Source organism: Branchiostoma floridae, chromosome 15 (genome assembly GCF_000003815.2).
Source record: "Branchiostoma floridae strain S238N-H82 chromosome 15, Bfl_VNyyK, whole genome shotgun sequence".
Taxonomy (NCBI): Eukaryota; Metazoa; Chordata; class Leptocardii; order Amphioxiformes; family Branchiostomatidae; genus Branchiostoma; species Branchiostoma floridae.
In genome coordinates, this window is record NC_049993.1 from 3,777,571 (window position 1) to 3,786,870 (window position 9,300).

General features: G+C 41.7%; 1 long non-coding RNA gene across 1 annotated transcript; it reads left to right on the forward strand.

Annotated features, from left to right (window-relative positions):
• Positions 1-904: 904 nt before the first annotated feature.
• LOC118432351 lies at positions 905-4,533 on the forward strand. The gene is made up of 3 exons (XR_004833061.1): positions 905-951; positions 3,805-3,879; positions 4,331-4,533. It is a non-coding gene; the product is annotated as an uncharacterized LOC118432351 (long non-coding RNA).
• Positions 4,534-9,300: the final 4,767 nt, after the last annotated feature.

The following is a 9,300-nucleotide window of genomic DNA, read 5'->3' on the forward strand; positions in this document are numbered from 1 at the left end:
TTCATTTTTATTTTGTATTTTTTTGTTTATATGTAATTTTTCAACGTGAGTTCTAACATCTAAGGTCGTTTAACTGCAACAGATGCTATTTAGTAATGGGTACAGTTCAGATGTGTACGTTTGGAAATGTGTAAAGTGTACACATGTCAACAAGTAAAAATACACGTACAGGGCTTGACCATGACATTTGATAATAGATATCAACCGTGCTGTAACAATAAGGTAATGCCTATGTTTTCCTCCGACGCTTCAATCTGTTTCCGTCCTCACCTTCTCCTATTTACTAGTACTTTATATGTCTTATATGTGTAGCGTAGAGTAGAGTTTATTCGGGTAGGCTTAACTGTAGAATTGAACATTCACCTGTCGGAAAAACAAACACCGGGCAAACAGAAACCTGCAGAAACGCTTCACACATAATATCCAATCGGGGATCGGGTCGGAGTATAGCAGTAGCCGCTGTCTCCGAAATCCCGACCAGCGCTTTTCCTCCTCACTAACCCAACATCTGCTTGAAGAATAGGGTCTTGTAAGACAAGCCTGGGTCACCTTTCAGTGTGACACGGCGGCGGGCGGGCCAACATCTGGCGGGCCGGGGTCATCAACAGGCTAGGGGGCTAGGGGGCCGAACTGGTACGGTGAAACAGTGATCAACAGTGCAGATAAGCTACAGGTCAAGCCATGGGGTCCATATCCTTTCTCACAGATAAAAGAGTTATGTTGATTCGAGTTCAACTTATTTCGTGGCCTACTGCAGTATCTTCGTGCCAAAATTGCATCCTGGCAACGGAGAGACGAGGGCGTACCTTGAGCGGACAAACCCTGCTGTAACAAATATGGAGAACATTTGATCAACGGTCAGCAGGCGCGATGGCGCCTTATCTTCATGGGAAAAGACATTTCCAGCGATACACGCCTGCTTCTGAATGGACAGCTCCACAATGTTCTTTGGTATGTAGAACTCCTTTCTGAAATTATACAGTGATCCTCTTGATGTATATAAAACTTATGGACATGTTCTTTGGGGAGACGATATGTTGTTAAGCTGGAGAAGGGGGGGGGGGGTCGAGTTGGGTAGTGTAGATCGTTACAAGGCAGGTAGGACTTCTGAGTTCCAAGTTTGGACGGTCTCTCATCAGTTGATTGTCACTGTTTGCCTTTGTGGGTTTTCTAACACTTTCTAGTTGTAGAGTGCGGTTGTGATTCCATTTACTTGTCGAATCTTGACCTGAATTTCTGACTTCATATGACAGTTATTATGTGCGCGGGCATCTGGAAGTGTTTTGGTAACAGATACAGTCAAAGCTTAGCTGTTTGGAAGGATGCGATAGTCCCAGCACAATTATAAGTTGTTCCGGGCGACTCTCAAGGATACAGTTTTCTTTTAAAGCCTCGTCGTTCGGATATATATATATCAAGATTCAAACACATAGCAAGTTACTTGAAATTTGGACTGGTGGTGCAATCAAGTTGAGCGCGAGCATGTACGGAGCTCGAGGGACTTTGCTGTGGTACCAGCATCGGGTCACGTGGATTACCCTCTCCGTTTCGCCTGCCAAGAAATTGAAAGATTATCGCCTGGTGTAAACAAGCCAAGCTTTCCCACAATTCCACTAGTTCAGTATTTGGCCATGTCCGCTTTCATGTCGGAGCACAGCGGACATTTACATGATGTTGGTCTCACTCTATATGAGTTTGGTATGCAGTAGACCGGTTTTTTTCTGGTGACCAGTTAGCTTTGCATGACTTTGAAGTGCCAAAGAGAATACCAGTGATCGGTCACCGGGGCAGAAGTAACGTAGCTCGTGACATCATGAAAGGAGGCGTTACCTTCATACCAGGCTTCATACCATACCATACGCAACAGTCAAGGGGGAGTTCCGTTGATGATAGGAAGGGTTCCAACCAGGGGTGGTTCACTAACTAAAGGCTAAGGGGCTAAATGTGTGTAAGTACTGTAACTTACTAGATCGATAGTCTTTGTGTCCGATAGAATAAATGTTTGTGATGATATACTGGATTCAAAGCCTGCTTTTATTGCAATAAGATAGAGAATAACAAAGATACAAATATGCAGCAGAAGTGTTTTATGAGCCCAAAGACAAAAAGACCCAGAAGGCCCGCTATGGAGGCTAATGACGAGACAGATCTGTTTGGAAGTCGTGTGTCACTTCAGTGGTACTTAGCAGTTCGCACCCCGCTGGGCCAAATGAGCTACCGGCATGTGGAGCTAGGAGTCCAGCGGTGGTGTTGTTAGCCTGGGTTACTCTCCAAGCAGAGGTTGAGTCACGTAGATATAGTAGTGGTCGGAAAAATTACACCGGAGCTCCTCTCTATCAATACGTAAGGACGAATATGAGTTATTTTTCTGATTTGACGGAATATATGTTGTTATTTTATTTGAATAGATAATTGCTATAATTCCTATATAGTGTATCTCTGAGGGAGCTCATTATCATAACTTCCAATGAAAACTACTAATTAAACATTACTGTTAAATGATAGGTGTTTAATCTTTTCGTCCAATATAATTGTTATCAAGATTACCATGAGATGTTAAATTTATGCAAATGAGGTAATAATTTGCATATCAATTTCAAAATTACAAAAAGCTGTTACACTTTCGATATTCATACAGTATGTTCCTTAAGTAAAGAGGAATGTAGCAAGATGTTGATAATGCAAATTTTGACGATCATCTCCATAACTTATGTAGGTAATAAAAATAAACGGACGGCAAGCTGTATTACGTGCACTGTTTGGTCGAGCGTCCCTCGTACAATGTACCTCGTGTGTACGTGTGTCTCAAGTACTTAGAACTTGCTGAAGTAGGGGTTATTCAGGTTGGGCTAGTCCATTTCTTATTTCTGGGGGGTCTATTCAGGTGGGGACAGTCCATTTCTTCCTGCAGAAGGATGGAGCGTTCAGGTTGGGACAGACCATTTCCAACTGCCTCACCCCCTTGTCCCACCCACACTTTGACCTCTAACTACAAGGGCTGTATATATATGTTCACACCTGCTTTTTAACATTGCCTAGCTACAATTTCACCTGGCACAAATTACACTTAAAAGCGACCCTGTGTGCATATGTGACTACACATATTTATCTCTAGTTTTAATTAAAAGGCAGATCTATCGCAGTGTTACGTTGAATGGGTTTCAATTTTGGAATCAAAATCTATTTTCTTTGTCGCCTATTCTCGGCTAATGTGCCTTGTAATGTTTTGAAGTTTTCCAATTGTTTGGGAATGTTGGTTCACTAGATTAGGGGGTAGTGTGTAGAGCCAAAACAGTGGCACATTTGTTTTATTTGCGTGTTGAGCTTTTGTCTTTTTCATGAGATTGTTGTCATTACCTTTGTGTTGTGTCATATGTTACAGATTACTTCAATTAGGGTCCCTTATGTAGCTTTTTTTCAGAATTTCTTATTTATTTCTCAATCATTTAGGCGTAAGGGTAATCCCTACAGTTTAAAAAAAGACTGATTTCAAAGACTTATTCAGCTTAAAGTGTCAAGTGAGCTATAGTGAGCTGATGACATAGAATTTTCTTCAGGTGTCCTGCTAAATCATTATTCCTACTAGTGGTCACTCGTTAGGGTCAACGGTCAACACTGAATTACATTTGAAATGTCCGTTTCCTGCTCGTTTGTTAAGCAATTGTAGGTTTGTTTCAAATCGCATGGTGTAATGGTGCCATAGGGGTTAACAAAGTTGGTGACTTGCTATCAACAAACATTGTTAGGAGCGCCACGGATGTTATAGACTTACTGTATCCGCGTTCTCACCACAAACTTATTCAGGTCCCCTAGGAGACATCTTCGGATCGCTTCGAGTCAGCGACGGACGTCTGGAAAGCTGTCTAATGGAAGAAATAGGTAACATATGTCCACCTAGACCACTGTTAATAAAATGACGGATAGACTTGATTGATAGGGGGCAGAGAAAAATTGAAATCACTTTGATTTTGGACACCTACATTTATGTAACAAATTCCTATTTTTCTTTCTGAGCAGATTAAGATAAATGGCTGTTCCTTTAGACTGTTTATATCGAATGTTTCTAAGGAACATGTCTCCAACCTGCTCCATTTCTTATATCGGTTTGTCGAATATGCATTTGTGATTGTTGTCCTCAGCAGTCACTACATGAATTTGAGCTCTTCTTGTACACTGTTGTATGTATTTATGTGATACTATAAAACATGCAATGCATGCATTCAAGTGTCTTTCTCTACTATAGCACTGAAGATAAAGCAATATTTTCTCTCAAACCGTAGGCTTAATATGTGGGGTGAGATTTCATTTTTCATTCATTCATTGGCTACAGGTTGCTGCTCAGAGAATAACAACGGATTGAATGGACGAAGGGAGGTAGTGAGCGAGGATGGTCTAGTTTCGCTCGTGCTGAGGGAAGAAGCAGCTGCAAGATGAAGCTAGAATTGAGAGCGTACCTTGTATGCAGAACACAGCTTTAACTGTAAAGATTAGCTTAATGTGTTAGCCTAACATGAACTTGTTTACGTTTCCTTTGATCGGCCTTTATTCCTGGAGCGGTTGGAAAGAAAAGAAATCGTTCAAATAGACAGATAACATACCAGAGGGGTTTGTCCGTTGTAGGAGTACAGTTTGCTCATTAAGCGGACTAACTCCTCTGACATGATACTAATACGTCTATTTGGCCCATTTCTCCTCTTCCAGCCGCTTTTGATAGCTTATCAATTGATCATGTATTTACTGATAGCATCTACGAAAATTATCATCCCTTCATATTACCTAGATGAGTAAAATATACATTAGCTGCTTTCTATACGTCATGTATATGTCATGTATGTATATGTTTGAAAGGAATACGCCTACCTTGTGAAAGGTGTCGCGCAAAATTGAACATCATAATCAAATCACTGGTGATTGTGTAATAATAGACTTTCAGAAAAAAAAACACCCTGACTACTACTGAGATTTTAAGGCAACGTATAAATACTCTTTCAAGCAGAAACTGAGTATAAATACTCCTTCAGGCAGAGGGACCATTCTCCTTCATGTTCCTCTATCAGGAAGAGTATAAATACTCTTTTTAGGCACAGGGTCCATCCTCCTTTGTGCAGAGTATTCATCCTCTATCAGAGTATAAATACTCTTCCCTATCAGGCAGAGTATAAATACTCCTTCAGGCAGAGGGACCATTCTCCTTCATGTAGAGTATTCATCCTCTATCAGGCAGAGTATAAATACTCTTTCAGGCACATGGTCCGTCCTCCTTTATGCAGAGTATTCATCTTCATCAGAGTATAAATACTCTACCCTATCAGGCAGAGTATAAATACTCCTTCAGGCAGAGTATAAATACTCTTTCGGACAGAGTATCCATCCTCCTTTATGCAGAGTATTTATACTCTATCAGAGTATATATCGTCCTCCAGCCGGAGTATATATCCTCCAAGCTGCTGGACAAAACTCTAATTCATTATATATCCTCGGTTAGGCTGGATTATTATTGATTTGTTTGAGTATATATCCTCATCTAGTTGTGATTTTTTTAAGAAAGTTTCTTAAAAATGCAAATACCAAGTCATGAAGGCTGCATTTTGATAAAAAGAAAGGCTTAATTTTTGTGTTTTGAAGCCGAAAAAAGGGAACAAAATGGATTTTCCCTTATTATTTTGGATTCTGTTCCAAACTGCTGCACAGTAGTCAAGATGTTGCAAGGTAAGTGTTTCTGTCAACATTTTCAACAACGACTGATCCAAGTATGCCGCACTCCTTCTGATGGTGCCCAGGGACCTAGCCATTTTCTTTATGGTCTCTTCTACATGGAGGTCCCACGTGAGACACTCATCCAAGGTGCTCCCCAGTACCTTCATTGTTGTTACTTGTCAGCAAACAAGGTGAGTTTCAGTTTCTTTGACATATTGGGTCTACTCCCAAGCAACATACACTTTGTCTTATTTGCATTCAAGAAGAGTCTGTCTAAACTCACCCAGTTACATATATAATCTAAGTCTTCCTGTAAATTGACCGTTACTGTCTCCACTGATGGCGAGCACGTGTATGCTGATGTGTCGTCTGCGTACATTCCGGGGATCGTTTCCCTCACAGCGAATGGTAGGTCGTTTTAAATATTGTGAACAACAAAGGACCAAGGCAACTACCTTGGGGTACGCCACAATTAACCTCCCTAAACGGCGAGTTCGTGCCGTTGAAGTGTACGCACTGTTCTCTTCCTGCTAGGTAACTGTCCATCCAATGTACTGAGGTGTCTGAGAAACCGTAGCACTCCAGTTTTTGTAACAGAAAGCTGTGATCCACCAAGTCAAAGGCAGCGGAAGAATCGAAGAAGATAACCCCGACGATGTTACCCTGGTCGATCTTACGATACCAGTCATCGACTAGCTGCAAGAGTGCAGTGCACGTCGAGTGATGTTTTCTGTAGGCGTGTTGGTAGGGTGACATCAGGTCATTCACTTTGAAATAGTCCGATATTTGAGAACTCACAACTTTCTCCATCACTTTACACTTGGCTCTTTTCCATGCCGTCGGATATTCAGAAGTGATGAGCGATAAGTTTATTATGTAGCACAGTGGTCTGGCAATTTGGTCGGCAGCCAACCTTAACAGCTTGTTGTCGACATTGTCAAGTCCAGTAGCTTTCCCATCAGATAAGGACAGAATGTGTTTGTAGATCTGTTCCCAATGTGTAAGTTGGAAGTCGAAACTACAGTCTTTTCCAGCCATGACCTTATCCCTTATCAGCTGGAGAAGGTCCCCGTTTGTTTGCGAGTCCAACCCTTTTCTCAGAGAGTTTACCTACTGCGTAAAGAATGAGTTGAAGTAGTCCGCTACGTCACCTGCCTTAGTGAGGATCTCTCCGTCCCGCTCTACAGTAAAGGCTGACCGACGAAGCCCTCTACCCATCATTCCATTCAGTGTTCTCCACATTTCCTTTGCTTTGGGTTATTTCTGGACTCAGCTATCTTAGATTTGAAGTATGTGGCTTTCTTTTTCCGATTTAGTTTGACAGCTGCATTCCTTAGTTTCTTGTATATGCACATGTCTGAAACGAGGCCTGACGCAAGAGCTTCCTTCTTGGCGTCATCTCTGAGCCTCATTACTTCTCGAAGTTCATCGTCCACCCAACCTGCAGGGTTCGACCTCACAGTCCGTCTCTTAGCAGGGACATGTTGATCGGCTACGTTGCAAAACAATGTTGTAAACAGGTGCAGTGCTTCATTTACATCTGACTCATCGTATACAATGTGCCAAGGTACCATGCTCATGTCTTGCTGGAAGTCGTCCTGGTTGAACTTACTGTAGGTTCTTTTATAGACAACATGTGGCTGAGTCTTTGGAACCTTAGTCTTCCTTGTCAAGTAGATGATGTTGTGATACGTAAAACCCAGAGGCGTTGACTTTGTTGTTGTGCACCTTTCCTTGCAGTTTGTAAAAGCCAGATCGATACACGTAGCTGTTCTGTGGCCGTTCTTGTTAACTGTAAACCTGGTAGGGTCTGACACAGTTTGAGAAAGGTTGCACCTTACTGCAGTCTGTGCTAGTCGTTCCTTCAGTGGACACTCTGAGTTGGACCAATCAACACTAAAGTCCCCTAGTACGAAGACTTCTTTGTTCGTGTCTGTTGCATTGTCAATTGCATCCAAAATGTTATTGAAGTACTGAATTGAAGATCCAGGTGGTCTGTAAACACAACCGATCAGCATTGGTGCAGACCGCGGTATATTAACCTCTAGCCAGAGCATTTCCACATTATCATTATTCAGTTCATTTCTCTCTTTCCAAGAAAGCCCGTCACGTATCAGAACGGCCACACCTCCTCCGTGCAGATTCCGATCCTTCCTGACCATTGACCACCCATCCGGGCACAGTTCACTATCATTAGAGTCCAAATGCGTTTCAGTCCATGCGATTATGTGAAAGCTGTTCTGTTCTAGTAACTCTTGCAGTTCATGAGTCTTATTTCTCAAGCTACAAATGTTCAGATGGCACAAGTGAAGGCCTTTCCTGGGCAAATGTAGGTCTGTTGGTCCAGGGTTAGTGTCTATATCCCCACAAAGAAGTATCAATACATAAAGGCATGCTATGCATGCAGTATTCAGACTGACAAACGAAGGCATCTTACTTGCAATTCCTCAAAGTTTGTAAGCAGACAATAGCAGCAACGAAACTTTACTCTCTCTTAGCTAGATTCACATTCATGCACATTACCTAATACATAATAACTTAAAAACTATTTGCTCAATTGTTGCGTATTACAAGAGATATTTCTAAAAGCTTATCATGGGAATATTGCCAAAAATTCTAATAGTTAAAAAATACAGTTGCTAAAAGTTTAGATCTTCGTAACAAGCATAATGAGCCGGAGAGAGGCACTGTCCGATGTACCAGCCAGCAATAAAGTTAAGTGGCAAAAGAATCAGGATAAATGTGTCGTACCTACCTAACCAGTAGCACACAAAGATAAGAAGTAAGTGCAGGTGTTTTGAAATAGATTGTTGGCTCGGTCAGTACCTCTCAGCTGAAGGTAGAGATATCAGAGCTCAGCATGGATGGCGCCCTCCCCACGAAATATGAAGGTGGCTATAAAATCTTACATCAGTGTTGGTCTTTCCTTGTGTGAATGGAGAAAATCTTCACACTCATCTTGAAAAGAGAATAATATTCATTTCATCAACGTGACGAGAATAATCTTAAGGCGATGATAAAATTGTTTCTTACTATGTCAGATGTTTCGAAATTACCAGAACATCCACATTGTTGACAAATACATATTCTTGTACCTAGTTGCTGGCACAGAAGAGTGTAGCTCTGATCCATGTCAAAATGGCGCTACTTGTATCGACAATGACAATGGATACACCTGTGATTGTGCTGCTGGCTATAAAGGAGTTAACTGTGAAACAGGTAGGTTTTGCTACCATTCGATGTACATTGGTGGTAAATGGTATGAATTGCTTGTCTCATGGTGACAATGGTTAACATAATTAAACACAATCTATACACATTAAAAGATGAAAATTTAATGGGTAAATTTTACATGTCCTCTTTGTTCTCTATGTTCAGAATTGCCATGCTCCGACCTGTACCCTGACATTAGTCCTGCCGAAAACTTCGGCAGGTACCAGAACTATTGCTTCTGGTCCTCCTCCAAGAAAAACCGGCGGCTCAACTACAGGGCAGCCCGGCAAAAGTGCGAGTCTTATGGCGGGACGTTGGCTATGATCAAAGATGCCGGTGTGCAGACATTCCTTAAAGACCATCTGAAGACAACAATCCAGCGTATCAAAG